At 38.9% G+C, this 18,393-nt stretch overlaps 1 pseudogene; it reads right to left on the reverse strand.

Moving 5' to 3' along the window:
* The window catches only part of LOC127668081 (ubiquitin-conjugating enzyme E2 G1-like), a 233,851-nt pseudogene extending 217,210 nt beyond the window's left edge, over positions 1 to 16,641 (reverse strand).
* Between the last annotated feature and the right edge of the window lie 1,752 nt (positions 16,642 to 18,393).

Raw genomic sequence — 18,393 nt, forward strand, 5'->3', positions numbered from 1 at the left:
TATGCTAGGTTTAGTGATTCAAATATAAATAAAACATGACTCCTACCCCAGGGGACACTCTTGATGGCTGAGACAGATACAAAGAAATACAAAAAGGCTATTGTACTGGCCTATGAGTACCACAGATGTGGCTGCCACATATAATTTCTTACAGAACACACATGAAGGAAAACTAGTAATTTTGCTAGTCTGTGGAGGTGAGTAACATAACTTAGCTCTTACATAAGTCCCTCCTTGTACAAATGACTAATACAGAAAGGCCAGTCAAATGTACAGTTTCTAACACAGTGGACTAAATCTGGATAATGTTCTTATGTAAGACACTACAAACTTAGGGATTCTTTCTCCTAAAGTCAAACGATAATTTTCCCAATGGCTTATACATAGAATATGTACCTAACTGCAACCTTATTTGTTTTCAATATTGCTGCACCTATCAGTACTTGTGCTAGTGAGTTACTGGGGACTCCATCTTCCAATGGTAAGTTTGAATTATGTTAAGTATTAATATAGTAAAGGCCACACTTTTTACTGGCCTTATTTCTATGTGATACTAAAATACCACCCAAAATGCAACTTGGTTTGAACAGTACCCTATATTAGAAATAAATTCCCTACATATAATATTAAGCTATAATTTTTAATAGCTACTTCATTAAATGACCACCTTTCTGAAGGGACTGATCAGGTCTGATTAGTGCTTATGGGTTCTAAGAGGATCCCATGTAGGCCAATTTTAAATATGCATATACCTTTATTTCTGGCAACAACTGTTTCACTTCTTTTTACATCTATCACTATATGTGTGTCTCTTAGAATCTAGCCTGTATTTCTCTCTCAGTGATATGAATGAGAATGTTTGGGAGATCCACCCGACTCTATAGCCCAGAAAAACATGACCGGTTGTGTGCAATTTGAATTGAAAAGGTTTTGCAAACTGCTTACTCAAAAATTGCGGTACATATACCTACACACATGCATGCAATCACAATCCCACCACCACTTATAAAAGTCATCAAAAAGTGCAGGAGTGTTCCCCAGACCTCCTTCCCAATATCTGCAGGTACAGTCTCAAAATTCTTGTCTCAAACAGCCATTACCAATCCATCAATATTGATGAAGAACTGAAGCCTGTTTTCCATCTTTAATTTAGTCTACCCTCAGATAAGGAGCATGAAAGCTATGACAAAGAAGTTACAAAGATCAAAAAGCTAGTTGATGACAGTCTCAGTTGGAAAAGCCCCAGATCTGTGCCTTCCAGTCCATACCACAGTGCCTACCTGGAATGCTTCTCATTTACCCTGACCTGTAGTGTTCCTTGATCTCTTCATGTCTGTAGTGACAATTTGGGGTTTCAGTTTCTTAAAAAAACACAGAGAGAGAGAAATATTATTTTTCATTTTAATACCAGGGGTGGAATATGGGTCAGACTGTCCAGAGCAGCGGACTGTGATTTACCTTGTGCTCTAGCAGGGGCATGATTTTGCCAGCTGCAGTTTCTGCAATTATGTGATGTTTGAAATGCTTTGGACTTTTCAGAGAGAATATAAACACTAGAGCCTTGAGAGGCAGGGATGAGGGTGGTTGTTTGCTGTTAGCCATGGGTTTGTAAGTAGCCATGTGCAAAGAAGACACAAGAAGAAGAAATTAGATATCCTGAAGGCAAAAATCAAACTTGGACCAAGGAACTTGATGCCCTAATCAGCAGGAAGTAGTCTAATGATAATGCTGCCCTTTCCCCTCTATTCCCTTTTTCTCTCCTATCTAGTATTAGGAGGCTGAAAGGCTGGAAGAAATAGGATGGGGAAGGGTGAAAGAGAAAAGAACCCACAAAGTGGCTAACTCCAACTACACATCTCCATAGTTTAACTCCTTACCAATTTCATTGTGATAGATACCTATGCACCCCAATTATTTTTCTTTTAGAGAATGTCAATGTCCCTGGCATTGAAAGGGAAGAAACTTACCATCATTTCACACCTAAGCAGGTAATGACTGCCCACTTAACCTAGCATTTCCCACTAAGCCATCAGCTATGACTCGGAAGCTTTCACAGTACTCTTTCTATTTTAAACAAAAACAGAAAAAAATGTGTTATAGTCAGAAGACTCAGGCAGAAGGATCAAAGAGTTCTTAGCTAGCTTGTGACACACACACACATACACACACAGTTTGTTTAATATCATGATGAAAAATAACTGTTGTGTCTGTATCTTTCCAGTTCATGCACTGAATAGAGCAGAACTCACCATACCTTGTCTGAACCTCAGAAAAGATGAAATTTGAAAATCCTTAAACAATGAATTTAGAAAATGTATCCAAAAAGATAAAATACTCCAAAGTAAAATGTTAATGAACAGACTTACATGCAAGATAAGTATTCCTTGCCAAGAGATGTATTTCCTACATTTATTTCTGTGAACCATTCCTTAATGCACATACTTCTAGAAAATTTGAAAGTGTTTGACTTCCTGTTTATTATTTTAACATATTAACCTATGCTGGTTGATTTGGGTTGTTTTGTTTTGTTTGTTTTTTTAAATTCTCATATATTGTGTACCTGCTAAACTAGTACAAAATTTATTACTAAAACAAACTGGTATCACATCCGTCAGAATAACTCCTGTAAGTCTGATATTTCTGTACCCAGGATAAAGACAAGAAACTAATAGATCCTTATCTCTTGTATCAGGCAAATGCCATATTCATTTTCATGTACATTATCTCAAAATACTCAAGCATAAATACATTTTGCCTGTTTTATAGAAAGAAGAAATAATGATCAAAAAGCGAAAGATATCAAAGTCTGAGCAGGAGTTAAGGAGGGTGTAATGGGAGTGGGGAACATACCAGAATTAAATAGTATTGGTGATGCTGTACTTTAAGATGACCCAATTTATGGCGTGTGATTATATATGTATGATAACTAATTCGATTCATAATCCAAGTGAAGGACATTTAGGAAGTTTTGTACCATTTTCAACTTTCTTATGGGTGTAAACTCATTTCAAAATTAAAGTTAATTTTCTCAAGGCATAACAGTGTGGACATATAATATTAAAGTTGTAGGGTAAATTCTGTTATATTTTTTAAGCCACATGTAAAAACAGATAAAACAATGCCCTCAAGACTATCTTTCTTCAGTAGTAGAATTAATATTCAAATTCAGATCTTTGTTAGCTCCAAAGGTATCATTCCCTTTATTGTAAAGCCAAAAGTAACAGTACTGCGGTATCACTTAAAAACATAAATCTCTTCACTATTATACACATTTACATGACCCTTTCAGAATTAAAACTCTATTAAATAAATGTTTTAATGAAGATTTACACACACACACACACACACACACACACACACAAACACACATGTACCCTGTCTTCATGCACATCAGAAGAGGGAATCATAGAATCCTATCCATGATTGTAAGCCCCCATGTGGTTACTGAGAACTGAACTTAATACCTCTAGAAGAGCAATCAGTGCTCTTAACATCTGTGCCATCTCTTCAACACAACCAAATGTGTTTTACTTAGAAACTCTAAAGTCTATGTACTATTCATCAATCTTTAACAACTGGTTTTCTGTATGCAAATAAGATGTCATTATTTTTAAAACGTGCAATATGTAAGAATATCCAAATGTAAGCAACTAAAGAAAAATTTATTTGTACAGAAACGTATTTCTTTAATTGCAAAATAAAAATGTTCAAATTAAAAAAAAAATTCTGTGCTACATTAAGTTCAGGACAAAAAATAACTGTGTGTATAAGCCAGTGATTCACAATCTGTGTGTCATAACCTCAAAGAAACCAGCAGAAAATAGAGATATTTACAAAGAGATACTGCTACAATTCATCACAATAGCAAAATTACAGTTATGAACTATCAAGTAAAATTATTTTGTGAGAAAATGTATTTTATGAGAAAATGTAACGGTCGCAGCATTAAGAAGGTTGAGAACCACTGGTGTAAGGGGAGATCCTAAACAATATAGCAGTTAGTTATTTATGAGTGAATGATTTAAAAACAAACGGCAAAAACAAACAAAATAAATGGCTTTGTCCTCCCCTGTCACAACTGCAGAGCTGGTGGCACCAAGAAACAACAGTGAACGTGTGAAAACTCTTCAGTGGTGGTAGGAGTTTTTAATCAAGAAGTTATTTCACTACTTTAAAAAAACATATACTTATGGGTTACCAACTTCTCACAATATCTTAAAATTGAAGTGTGAGTTTTTGTGCACTTACTAACATGCTAATTTACCAAGCATTGATATATAATATGATTGGCATTTACATAAGTCAGTATATCTGGGTTTGATTTGTTGGCTTATGACTAAATATTTTTAGTGTGCCAAGTCTATAAAGTGTTCATATGCCTTTACAAATCAGATTTACTCAAGAATGTTAGGAAGTGGAATTCAGAGTTCTACTTGTGAAGGAGCTTAAAGAAACAGAAACATTTCTTTTTAAGGGAAGGATTTGTTAGGTAGAATTCTGAGAGAAACTCTGATTTAACCAGTAAAATTTTTATTTCTTAATCAGCTAGCTGTCCAGTATTCCAAATTCACCACTGTACAAAGTCTTCTGTACTCTGTACAAGTCTGTGTCATTAGCCCAAGCAGCAGCAGGTCTCCCTAACTCAGTCACCTGTGACAAACAAAACATCCAACTCCCTGTGGAGGACGAAGCATGCCCAGTTCAGCACCCTACAGCCTTACCATCCCCAGCCCCTGGGATTTCAGTCTACTGACAAGGCTGCTCCTATTATTAGCCAAGCTGACACCTAGCTTTCGACAGAGCTGCTGGGGATCCCACAATTTGAAATTTAGCTTCCTCTCATGTAGTCTACCAGCTGTGAATTCTAATTTTCTCACCTAACTTAAAATCAAACATATCTGCATTAATTTGATTAATACTACAAAAGATGGCTAACAGAAATGGATTGGAAAAGTGTAAAGACCCTTTCTATTACTTTAATTTGGCCATCTAACTTTTTCTAATGTACAAATTATTATATATTATTCGGGAGAAATCCTTGGGAGTTCAATTTTCAAAACAGAAAAATTATTTAGGAATACAAATTATTAGTCCTAAAAATCATTTAGGAATACACTGCAGGACATAGAATTTAAACCCAATGCCTCTGTACTATTGCTGACCTCAAGACCCAAACAAGCCTAACCTTTTAAATGTGATATGAAATTTAAAGACAGTTATGTTTAGGCAGTAATTTAAAGATTTTACTTCAGGATTTGGGGGAATGGCTCAGGTGGTTTATAAAGCACTTGTCTTGAAAGCTTGAAGACCTAAAACTGGCAGGTCTGATAGATAACACACGCTGGTATCCCCAGTGTTGAGAGACAGAGACAAGAGAACCTCTGGACCTTCCTGGCCAGCCAGCCTAGCTAACTGCTGTCTTCTGGTCTCTACATATGTACACATACACACATGCCCACATACATATGTGTGCACATGCACACACACACATATATAGACAGTTATTTTATTTTTAACTACAGCAAAACAATGATAGGAAATAAAGATCATAAAACAAAACAGTATTAAATTTTAAGCAATTATCAGTAAGAGAATTGCACAATCCTTTTCTGTATACAAGGCCCCAATGGCCTATTTATTAATGAGAAAAGTCATTGAATCTTTCACTTTAAAAATCTTTTAATTGTCACAGATCCTGTGGTGTATTCCTTCCTAAGTGCTGACTGGAATCTCTTAAGTCCACAGAGTACAGTCACCACGCAGCACAGCACAATGCTAACCACCACAAACCATCACTGCATTAACTGCTCCCAGTCTTAAGACTTTAATTTCTATGGGACTGCAGTTCAGAGACTTAGAACTGGTAAAGTTCTCTTTCAGCATGCATAGACAAGGATCATATATTTTCATACATGCTTGTGCACATAACAAACATTTACTGCTCTAGTCACAAGCATGTCCAAGACAGAATTTCTAAATTGGTCTGTAAAAACTCTCCTTGGAGCATTTTCATAGAATATTTGTCAAATCATTGTCGACCGTGAAGATTAAGTGACCAGCACTTCATCCAGTCTCTTCTACAAGGTGATCTTTGAAAAACTTGAAGGGAAAATAAATTCTGAAAAACTTCACTCTCATACTGAGCTGTCAATCCAGAGATGAAACAGCAAAGTCAGCTGACACAGTGTATAATTATCAGCAAAGGCAGATATGCATGTCAGCTCAACTAAAATTTTTTTCACTGCTTAGATTTTTTCCTCAGACTCAGAAAGACGCATGGTATGTATTCACTTATATGTGTATTAGCTTTTAAGTCAGTGATAACCAAGTTACAATCCGGGAGAACCACAGAGGATCAGTGCCTTCGTCAGCCAGCATCAGAGAAGCTTCCTCCTGCAGCAGATGGGAACAGATAGAGATCTAACCAGACATTACACAGAGAGTGAGAGACACTGGGGCCAGAAATGGGATGTCTCCACCAAGCCCTCCATCAGCCCTAAATGGAATGTCCTCCCCTCTGGGCTCAGGGGACCTGGGGGAAGAAGATGTTAAAGAGCCTAAGAGCCAGAGGGGGGAGGACACCAAGAAAACAGGGTCTTCTAAATCAGCTGAGTAAAGTTCATAGGAACTCACAGAGACAGCGCAGCATGCACACAGGGCTTACTCAGGTCTGCAGTAGGTCCTCTGCAGATACGATATGGATTCTAGTTCAGTGATCCTAAGGGATTCCAGAAGGTATGGACAAGTGTGTCTGATTCTGTAGCCTTCTCTTGGATCTTCTCCTTCTGTTGTTTTGCCTTAGCCAACTTGGATGCAATGATTGATCTTATTTTATTTTATTATTATCTCTTAGAATCCTATTCTTTTCAAAGGAGACTGAAAAGGAATGGAGCCACACCAGAAAGGATGTGGGGAGGAACAGAGAGGAGCAGGGGAGGGAAACCCTGATTAGGATATATTATGCAAGAAAAATTAATTTTCAATAAAAGGAAAAAAACCTTTCCCCTGGACATACACTATCTCTGCAAAACATAAAGTATATGGTATATTTTAAACAGGATCTGTGTACACTGTTAAGCTGCTATGTGGTAAAAACTTCTTTCCTATAGCAGGTCCTCCAGATAAAGCTAAAAGTTAAAACACATGTTGTGGGAGGTCGACATCCAATTACTAGAAGTAAGCATGTCAGAGATATAATTAGTTACGACACTAGGACAGGCATGCATGTTTCAACACACACAGCTCAGAACAACGCTTTGGCACTGTATGACAGAGGATTTAAACCAAAGACTTAAAGAAAGGTTACAGAGTGTGTATATACTTTTTATTATTATTACCTAAGACTTGCCACACCAAATTATTTCTTTTAAGTTATAAGCATATTTGATTTGTATAAACATCTTTTTAAAGACTTCTCAGGAGAAATGAAAAAAAAAAAGACAGAGACTTACTCCCCTCTTTCTCTAAGCCTTCCACATTAAAGAAGTTTATGTAAGAAAATTTGTTTGATAGAAAAAGAACAGGACTGGTGGGGTTGTTCAACGGACAGAGGTGCCTGCCACCAAGGTTGACAACCTGAGTTTGATGCCTGAGACCCGCATGGTTGAAGGAAAGCATCCAATCCCATGCACATGCATGTGCACACATGCACACACACATTAAATATAAATAAAGGGAAAATATGTATCTTCCAAAGAAGTTGCACAGTGACCAAATGCACTTATAAATTCTGATAAAATCCTGAAATCTAATTACAGGCTTCTCAATCATGAATAAATCAAAATCTTGAAAATAAAACACATGAGGCAACACGACTTGATGTTGACAAAGTCTGTCTGAGAGATGTAAAGATACTGCCCCTCAAACCAAAAGAACTATGTAAAAAAATTAAATGGAAGATGATTCTATCAAAAAAAAACTTAGTAGTAAATCACAACCAATTAGATTTTTATCCAATAATAAAATCGTAACATTAAAAAGATGTTAAGAGGCAGAACATGGAAGCACACATCTGTAAGTTCGTGCTGCAGAGGCAGCGGTAAGCCTCCCACAGGTGGCTGGCCAGGCAGGCTAGCTGGAAGGGTGAACTCAGGTTCAGTCAGAGCCCTCTCTATCAACAGCTGAAGCAATAGATGAGGCTATCAACATGGGCCTGTGGCTTCCACACCTGACTACAAACATTCTCAGATCACCCGCCACTCATAAATGATGCCTCTTTCCTGAGAAGTTTAGCAAATGTGTTTGTTTTGTTGATAACATTAATACTAATACATAAATTCTAATCAAAAAAGTTCCAAAATGGCAAGGTAGAAACACACACAACACACAACACACACACACACACACACACATCACAAAGCAGATTTCAAATGTGACAGCATTAGACTTCCCAAAACCTGCAAATGAAATTCCATAGATGATGTCAGGTGCAGTGAAGAGGACGTAGGCTGAATGGATGCTGGACACATAAAGCTTGTAATTAAGTGCATTCTCGAGTACAATCACCCACCCTGGAACAAGATCAAACATTCGGAACTTATTCAATGTAAAGCAGCTAGACCTTACACTCCCACAGGAATACAGCACACGACAATGAATGATGACCTAAATCCCATCTAGTAGGCCAAATGGCCGATGAAGTCAGTGCACATGGTCCCTCCACAGACACTGTTAATTACGCCCTCAGGTTTTGGTCCAGCAGAGCCTACCATCTTAAAATAAGGCCTGCAGAGAGCCCTCTCTTCCATCACAGAACTATGTAAGAAGCCTGTTATGTAAGTTTTACAAAAGACTGAGATTTGGCCAAAAGAAAATGTATAGTAGGTTACAGCAAACAAGAAAAGAAAAGCACTAATGTTTACTTCCAACATGAGCGAGCACCTCAGAATTTTTACAGATCCAAAAGTTCCAATATTACAGATAAAGCTGGAGCGAAAGAAATGATTCAACTGCTACCCCACCCCAACCCTAAAAATCTACCCATTTTCTGGGAAGAATGTGACTCCCAAGTATGAATTCTGAACATTGTTTTTCTATTGTATAACAATAAAATAATTCTAAGATCTACAGATCCCATGCAAAATTAGTATTTTCTACTATTAAGAAAGGTAGTAGGATGAAGCAGAAGAAATTTTAACAGTGTAATTTAGCCAAAATCGCCCTAATTAATAAAAAATGCTTTTTTTTTTTGAGACAATGTCTCACTCTGGTCCAATCTGTCCCAGAACCCACTCTGGAGTCCAGAATGACTTCAAAATACTGATAATCCTCCTGCCTCAGCTCCAGAATGCTCAGATTACAAAAACAAACCACCACATCCAACAATAATTATTTTCTTAATTGATACCCAAGAAGTCATAAAAATAAATGGGTTTATCAAAACACAATTTACAGGAGCTACAAAAAAAACAGATATACATGATATGCATGTATATGTATGCATAATAATAAGTTAACTTTAAAAATCAAGGGACTAGAGAAATGACTCAGGGTAAAGTGCTTGGTATGCAAACATGAGCACCTGAATTTAGGACCTCTATACCCACATAAAACATGGCAATACACATCTATAATCCAAATACTGAGAGGTGGAGGCAGAGATAGGCTGGTTTTTGCTGGTTAGCCTTTGTGAGTTACAAGTTCAGCAAAAGACCCCATCTCCCAAAGAAAAGCAACAGAGGAAGACTGGATGCTACCTTCTGCTCTCCATATACACAGAACAGGCATGGGTACCTACATGCATGCGCATGTACTCAAACACACACATACAGTCCACATACAGTCCACACAATAGAAACTGTTTAATAACTGCCTTTTATTTTGACATGAGTATCAGTATGAATGTCAGCCCCAGAAATACTTGAACAAATTTCTGCTTCCCCAGATTTTACCTTTCTAATGTCACAAGTATTTGTTTATGCACAACACACAGATTTGCTCAACCAAGAGAAAATATACAATGTAGGTTTATACGTCAGCTTTTACTTTTGAGCCTAAAAGCTCTCTATAAAACTGTTTAATGTCACAGGGTACCCCTGCCATCTCACATTCCGCTTAAAACTTTTCGTAGCTATGTGTGGTCACATATGCCCACAATGGCAACCCTTGGGAGAGCGAAGCAGGACAGAACTGGAAACCAGCCTCACATTCTCAGCAAGACTCTGTCCCTGTAGTCTCTTCAGAAGCTTTCACAGGCAATGGAGAATAGTATTTTTACTCAGAATTCATAAAATCTATCTTAAAGGAGAACTATCAGTGGTTTGGCAAATGGAGTTGGTTATTTAAGTCTATAAAACAACAAGTTGGTCAACAGAAAGATGCTACAACAGGCATGTATGTTAATCTTTATCTGCATAAAACTTCACATCAATTCTTACACAGCTCTGTCTTCTTTTTTTCAAATGTATTTAAAGTTCTAAACATTGTAGGGGAAAGAAACCAACATGAATGCTGTCACTGCAGGATACTTCCAACATTACACTTGCTCAAATGTCTAACTCACCATTTATAACTATTTTTGGAGTCAACTTATTAATTGAATTCAAAAACTTAATTTTGACTTTTCTGATCAAAAATGGAATTATATTATTTTATCACCAACCAGATGCATCATGTTATCCAATGATTCAGAAAGCCAAAACTTAGGTCACAGAAATCTTGATAGCATTACAAGAATTAGACATGGGTGTCTGAAACCAATTTCAAATGAATAGCTCTAAGGCAGGCATTTACAGCTATGGCACCATTACTACATGATCTTCCATGATAACTAATTTATCAAGAATAGTGTATATTTCTGCTTATTTGTGCTTTTTGATTTTCCCTAGATATTTAGTAATACATTAATTACCTTAATAGATCATTCAGGTGTGTAGATCTCACCAAATACCTAATTAAAGTTCTTCAAAGGTTATGTTTTTTGCTTTTTGAGACAGGATTTCATGTGCAGTCTGGTCTTGATCTCATGTGCACAGACTGGTCTTGAACTCATGATGTCCTTGTACTCCTGATCCTCCTTCCTCTGCCTCCTGAATACTAGAAATATATTTTTTTGTTGTTGTTGGGGGGAGGGCATCAAACCCAGGTTTTGCACATGTTAGGTAAGCTCTCTACCACTGAGCTACTCAAGCCTATATTATACAATCTTATCTCACTTAAGAGGTTAAAGTCGGTGCATAACCATACTTCCAGACATTACATATATCATCTATTCCTGTATCTTCAAAGTTATAATTGTAATTGCAGAGCGTTACAACATTAAACTGTATGTGTATTATATCCTAATAAAATTGCTTCTAGAAATTTCAACCATAGGAACAATAAAACTAAGTTTATTTAAAAGTCTAAGTTATTCAAACTTATGGGGAAAATAATAAAAAAGATCTCAGAAGATGGAAAGATCTCCCATGCTCATAGATTGGCAGGATTAATATAGTAAAAATGGATCTACAGATTCAATGCAATCCCCATCAAAATTCCAACTCAGTTTTTCATAGAGTTAGAAAGAGCAATTCTCAAATTCATTTGGAATAACAAAAAACTCAGGATAGCAAAAACTACTCTCAACCATAAGAGAACTTCTGGGGAAATCATGGTCCATGACCTCAAGCTATATTATAGAGCAATAGTGATTAAAAAAAAACTGCATGGTATAGGTAAAGAGACAAGCAAGAAGATGAATGGAATAGAATTGAAGACCCAAAAATGAACCCACACACCTATGGTCACTTATATTTGACAAAAGAACTAAAACCATCCAGTGGGGGGGGGGGAGACAGCATTTTTAACAAATGGCACTGGTTCAACTGGAGGTTGAACAGCATGTAGAAGAATACAAATTGATCCATTCTTATCTCCTTGTACAAAGCTAAAGTCCAAGTGGATCAAGGATCTACATATAAAACCAGACACACTGAAGCGTGTAGAGAAGAAAGTGGGGATGAATCTTGAACACATGGGCACAGGGGAAAAGTTCCTGAACAGAATACCAATGGCTTATGCTCTAAGATCAAGGATTGACAAATGGAACCTTATACAATTACAAAGCTTCTGTAGGGTAAAGGACACTGTCAATAGGACAAAGCGGAAACCAATAGATTGGGAAAAGATCTTTACCAATCCTACATCTAATAGAGGGCTAATATCCAATATATGCAAAGAACTCAAGAAATTAGACTCCAAACAATCAAATAAACCTTTTAAAAATGGGGTACAAAGCTAAACAGAGCTCTCAACTGAGGAATATCAAACAGCCAAGAAGCACCTAAAAAAATGTTCAACATCCTTAATCATCAGGGAAATGCAAATCAAAACAACCCTGAGATTTCACCTCACACCAGTCAGAAGGGCTACAATCAAAAACTCAGGTGACAGCAGATGCTGGTGAGGATGTGGAGAAAGAGGAGCATTCCTCTTTTATTAGTGGGATTTCAGCTGGTACAACCACTCTGGAAATCAGTTTGTCAGTTCCTTAGAAAACTAGACATAGTATTATCTGAGGACCACTCCAGCATATACCCAGAAGATGCTCCAACATGTAATAATGACACATACTCCACTATGTTCATAGCAGCCTTATTTATGATAGCCAGAAACTGGAAAGAACCCAGATGTCCTTCAACAGAGGAATGGATACAGAGAATGTGGTACATTTATACAATGGCGTACTACTCAGCTATTAAAAACAATGAATTCATGAAATTCTTAGGCAAATGGATGGAACTAGAAAATATCATTGTGAGGTAACCCAATCACAAAAGAACACACATGGTATGCACTCACTGATAAGTGGATATTAGCCCAATAGTTTAGAATACCTAAGATATAATTGACATACTTCATGAAGCTGAAAAAGAGACTCAGGAGTGGGTGCTTCATGATAGAATTCTTAAATGTTGCACTCAACAAACATAAGACTTGTGCATTGCACATGATGTATCTTAGGGCAAGATGGTGGCATCAAAAACTGTGAGTGTCGGGGGGGGGGGGGGCAGGTCTACCTGATGAGACTTGCCCAATAAAATTCAGAGGACAGAAGAGGAAGATGGGGAGGAGGGGTGGTTCCTGAGAAATAGGTAGGTGCTGGAAAAGATCATGTAGCTGGGGTTGGGTCTGGATAAGGATCAATCAATCAACTGATTCTCTGTTGGTGATGTTTTGTTCATGATGGAATGTCTAGAAGACAAATTTTCTCAATAATGTTTTTTCTTCCTTTCCTTTTGAGGTATTTATAAAACCAAAAACAATTATTTCTAGGTACTTAATTCCACCCTCCAGGGCATGAAGTATGTCTGTTATCATATAGAACACCTAGATTGCTTATAAACTCAATGATAATTAAGGAACATCAAAGTAAACCCAAGCTGTTTCACAGGGAACCAGCACCTATCATCTTCTGGCTACTGAATGACATATTTCTTGTCCCCTGGAGTTCCACCAAGAACTGATTTTTTCCCCTCCCCTAAACAATAGAATGTTCTTTCTTAATGTAGCCTTTACTCTTTTAGGGATCAGATAAGTCTAAGCTTTAAATGTAAACCACTGAAGGCAAAGAAAGCAAGGCCAGACACATGCAGCTACAGAAAACTTAAAAGCTCCTCCATGGCCAAGGCAAAAGAAGCAACGAGCAGAAGGAAAGATAACTCACAGAATGAGAGGGAAACATTTAAATTTCTGATATGACAGTAATATCCAAAATATATAAAGAACTCCTAAAACTCAAAAACTAGCAAAACCTATGTAATCCAATCTTAAAACGGACAAAATATCAAAAAGAGTCCTATGTCTACCTATCACACCCAACCCAAGAGAGCTGAGGCCAGAGGATAAATGGAAGCTACAGCTGGCTCAAGTCCATAACAGCTACTAGAGAGACTGAGGCAGAAGGATGGGAAATCCATGGGTCTAAAGCCAGTCTACGCAACTTCGTAAGACTTTGTCTTGAAATAAAACACAAAAGGAGCTGGACACACAGCTCCGTGGTAGAGTGATTATCTCAATGGCTGAGGTCCTAGATCTGATATCAGTACTGGTAGGTGGGAGGCTAAAAAGGAGCATCATTCCACCCCTAGATTTCAAGGCCAGTAGAGACAACAAAACCACAGAAGAGATATGTCACCTCACAGTTGTTATCACCATATTTATCATAAAATAACAGCAGGCATTGGTGATAACATGGACACACAAAATCCAACACATAGACACTCTTGGAAGAGCATAAAATGGTACAAATGTTATTAACCCCACCCCCAAAAAGGCAATTTCTCAAACTACAAAAGGCAGACTACCACATGGTATGATCTAGCAACCCTACGTCATAGTGTTATCCAGAAGGACGGAAAGAAGGAGGGAAAGAAACGCAGGGGTAAAGTGAGACCATGTTTTGGGGTTTGGTTTTTGTTTGTCTGGTTGGTTGGTTTTGCTTTATTTTTGACAACATTCCAAAACTGAGAACAAGGAAAATATTATGTAAGTTGGACTTCATCAAAATTAAAATGATAGACAGTGTTAGGAATGTTTCTGAGGGCCACTGTTGCTCACTGTCACTAGTATTGAGTTAACATTTAACATGTAATAACATCTTGTCTGGAAAAAAACATTCTTAAACTTCTTTCAAAAAATTTTAAATTGTTTCAAAGGGCATCAAAAATATAAAAAGACAGCTCACTGAATGGGAGAAAGTATTTGCAAATCTTGAATCAGATAGAGGATTGTAACCACACTGTATCAACAGCTTTTATACCTCAACTATAAAAAGACAATCTAGGGGAAGTGAATGCCTCAGCAGGTAAAGGTGTTTGCCACCAGGCTTGAAATCCTGAGTTCAACCCCTGAAACCCACATGGTAAAAGAGAGAGCCAACATGCAACACGGGACACATAGTCCTAACTTTTACCACATATGTATTTTTTAAGACCACAAGAGGTTTTTTTGGTTTTTGGTTTTGGTTTGTTTTTCTGAGGACAACTCAAATGGACAAAAAGAAGGCCACATGATCCAACAATTCTTCTTAGAGGTATACATCCAAGAGAAATAAAAACATCTGACCCTCTCCCAAAGAAAGTTCTCAGCAGCATTATGCATAATAGTAAAAAATCCATAAATTGATGATGCTAAAAGAAACTGTGTATCCATATAATGGGGTATTATTAATGTACATTTTAAATGGTGATTACATGGTGGTATGTGAGGTATCTCACGATAAAGCAGTTAAAACTAAACCACTAGGATTTATATCACCAAGCAGTTGTGGGGAGGCAGCCATTGAGATTACCAAACTGGTTGTTTGGCTAATAGGAATGAGCAGGCAGTGCCACAAGGAGAAGGAAGCGTATGCACAGAAACGCCCGTAACTGAAGCCATTATAGTGTATGCTCACTTTAAACTCTGCTTTCCAAGGCAGACATCCCCAAACACTGAGTGGGTCAAGATTAGCCACCAGAACCAATGGCATTCATGGTGATTCCCTGCCTTCTCCTCAACAATGAGGCTGAGCTGGGTGGCTAGTGAACCCCAGGGAACTGCCTGTCACTGCCTTCCCAGCCCTGAGAACAGCAGTGAAAGATGCCATGCTGACTGGCCCATTATACTTGTTGGGGAGCAAGGTCAAGTCTTCATGCTCCTGTGGGAGGCGCTCTACCAACTGAGCTCTCTTCCAGCTCTGAGAGTTCATTATGATGTTTAAAATGAAATCTTTTCCACTCTACATATCCAAGTATTTGTCTTTATTATTATGTGAAAGTGACCTGTAAAATCATTCCTCTTCTCCTCCATATTACAGCAAGCATGAAAACACATGTATAAAAACCAGGTGATAGCCACACTGTGCTATGGCAGCCACAGCAAAGCAGGAGCACAAGGAGATTCACAGGCTCCATTTTAAAACCAGATTTATAAAACATACAAATCCCTGTTAAAACATTTTTCACGATTTTGCAGTGTGTAAAAATTATGAGACGTAAGTAACATAATCATTCACATATCTTACAATAGCCATAAAAGCCACTATTACCCTGGCAGGTCAGGCCAAGCAAGTGAGTGCGAGCATTGCTAAAACAAACTCTTCATCCTTGCTGAAGCCACCTTTCAAACATTTACAAAATATTTAAAATAGCCCTGAGGCTTAACTCTAAATTTAAAGTAAGGAAAACCGCTAGCTTCATCACCTACTTTGGACTGCCTTAATCTAGGAAATATTCCCAGGAACAACAAAAAAGAATAGCTCCCTCTCCTCTCCCACCGCATCGCTGCGGTCCCCACGCGGGCCGCGCTGGGCCCCGTTCCCAGCCACAGCTCGGGGCTCTGAACAGGCCGGCAAGTTGGGAAAGTTGCCGCGGATCCGGCAGCTCCATGTACCCCGGGTCCCCGCGTCCCGCGCCCTCCCCGAGGGCACCGGGTCCCCAGAGTCCCCGACTGCCCGCCGCTCACCTAAGGCGCGGGGAAGCCCTCGCTCCCGTCCGCCCGTCCGCCTGCGCGCAGCCGCCTCGAAAACTTGGGGCCAAGTTGAGGGGTGGGGGTGGATTTCGGGAGCGCCTCCGGCTGCCCGCCTCCTCGCGCCGCGGCGCTAGAGGAGAACGCGGCCCGCCGCGGCCCCGGGGCGTCCCGCCCGGCTCTGTCCCTACCCAGTGCAGCCGCAAGCGGAGAGGAGAGTTGGTGGAAACTTCTTACCTTCTCGGCGTGCTGGTTGTCAAGTGCAGCCCCTGCCTCTTGGTCTCCTCTTAGCAGCCGCGCCTGGACCCGCCCCTCGGCCACCTCAGCTCTCCGCTCCGTCTACTCCCTCCCCGCCCGCGCCACTCCCCACCCGCCCGCGCGCGCCCTTCCCGCGGCTCCTCGGCGCTCAGATGACGGATTTACACCCGCGCCCAGGGTCGCGCTCCCTCCCTCGAGCCGACGCTCTGAGTTGTCCCGCTCCTCCCCGGGCCGAGGGAGAAAAGAAAAAAAGGGAGCGGGGCTGCCTGCGAGGCGGGGTGCTCGCAGCCGCACAAGTTTCAGCTTAAACTACTGCTGTTGTTGTGCAGGCCTCCCTTAAAACCTACAATCACTTCTGCATTTTCTCTTGACTCTGTAACTCCTTTCATGGCTTCTATCGCTTCATTCCTGTACTAATTTGCTAAAACTTTCTTCTAAATGAGAGTTGAAGTAACTCAAAAAGGATGCACAGCTGCATTAATAGTTATAATTATAGGTAATATTTACTAAGTACCTACTCGTGGAAAATCCTTATAATTTTCTTTAAATGCCATCTCTTTATAACAAATATAGAATCAGTCATTGCTGTACTTGTTTTATGGGTATGGAAGGTTTGAAAATTCAAACTTTTCTTTATGTACATTTTAGCAGGTTCGTGTTGAGACAGATAGCATTTGCAAACCCCAGCCTGTGAATCCACTTGCCCTGAACTACTTTGGATATTAGCATTTAAATCTGATCATTATGCCTTATGCCTGCATATTGAGAATAGTAAGAATATTGAGAAAGTTAATCGAAGACTAGGTTGCATAAATATCCACCCAGCAAAGGTTGCCATTCACTTATGTATGCCCATAATCTCATTAAATTTAACAATCTGCTTTCACTTAAACTCTCTCTTAACTGACCTAGGCCCACAGAGAAAGGTTCCATTTAAATGCATTCTTATTTTAGGGCCGGCCTGGTGGTACATAGTTGTAATCCCACAAATCTGGGAGGTGGAGGCAAGAGAGTGTCAAATTCAAGGCTAGTAGTGTGGGTTGTGTAGTAAGACCCTGCCTCAAACACATCAAACACAAAAGTCTTGACTTAAACTGGACCATTGTGGTCCCCACTGGGGGACAAATGTTGTCCTATACTATGGTTGATTACAGTGTATAGGATATGGGGCAGTACAAGAAAAGTGTCATCAAAAGAAGACCCAAGCATGGATTTATAGTAAATCTAGGGAAATGAGATATTCTTATGCTCAGGGAATAAGCAGAGGGACCCAGTAAGATGTCAGTAACAAGGGCTGATTCTAGATAGAAAAAAAAGTGTTGTTTAAAAAAAGTGTTTGAGAAGTGATGGGGGAAGAACAGAAAGTTATAGAAAATAGCAGTTACTTCTCAACCTGTTCTGAAGAATGAACATGGGAAAGTTAATAAAAAAACACAGGTTTCTGGGCACCTCCCCGCCCTTTTCAAAGGAAGAAATATAGATTTTCATGCCTCTTAAATTAATAAATGTAATTTTAGTTTTGAAAATGATTTATACAAACAGGCTTGAGTTATGCTACAGGAAAATTTGTGGGAATTGCAGAATCTTACTGTACTGGATGGCTTTATGTCATTTTGACACAAGTTAAAGTCATTGGAAAGGAGGGAACCTCAATTAAGAAGATGCCTCCATAAGATCTGGCTATAAAGCATTTTCCTAATTAGTGAT

This window comes from Apodemus sylvaticus, chromosome 17, assembly GCF_947179515.1.
Source record: "Apodemus sylvaticus chromosome 17, mApoSyl1.1, whole genome shotgun sequence".
NCBI classification, from domain to species: Eukaryota; Metazoa; Chordata; class Mammalia; order Rodentia; family Muridae; genus Apodemus; species Apodemus sylvaticus.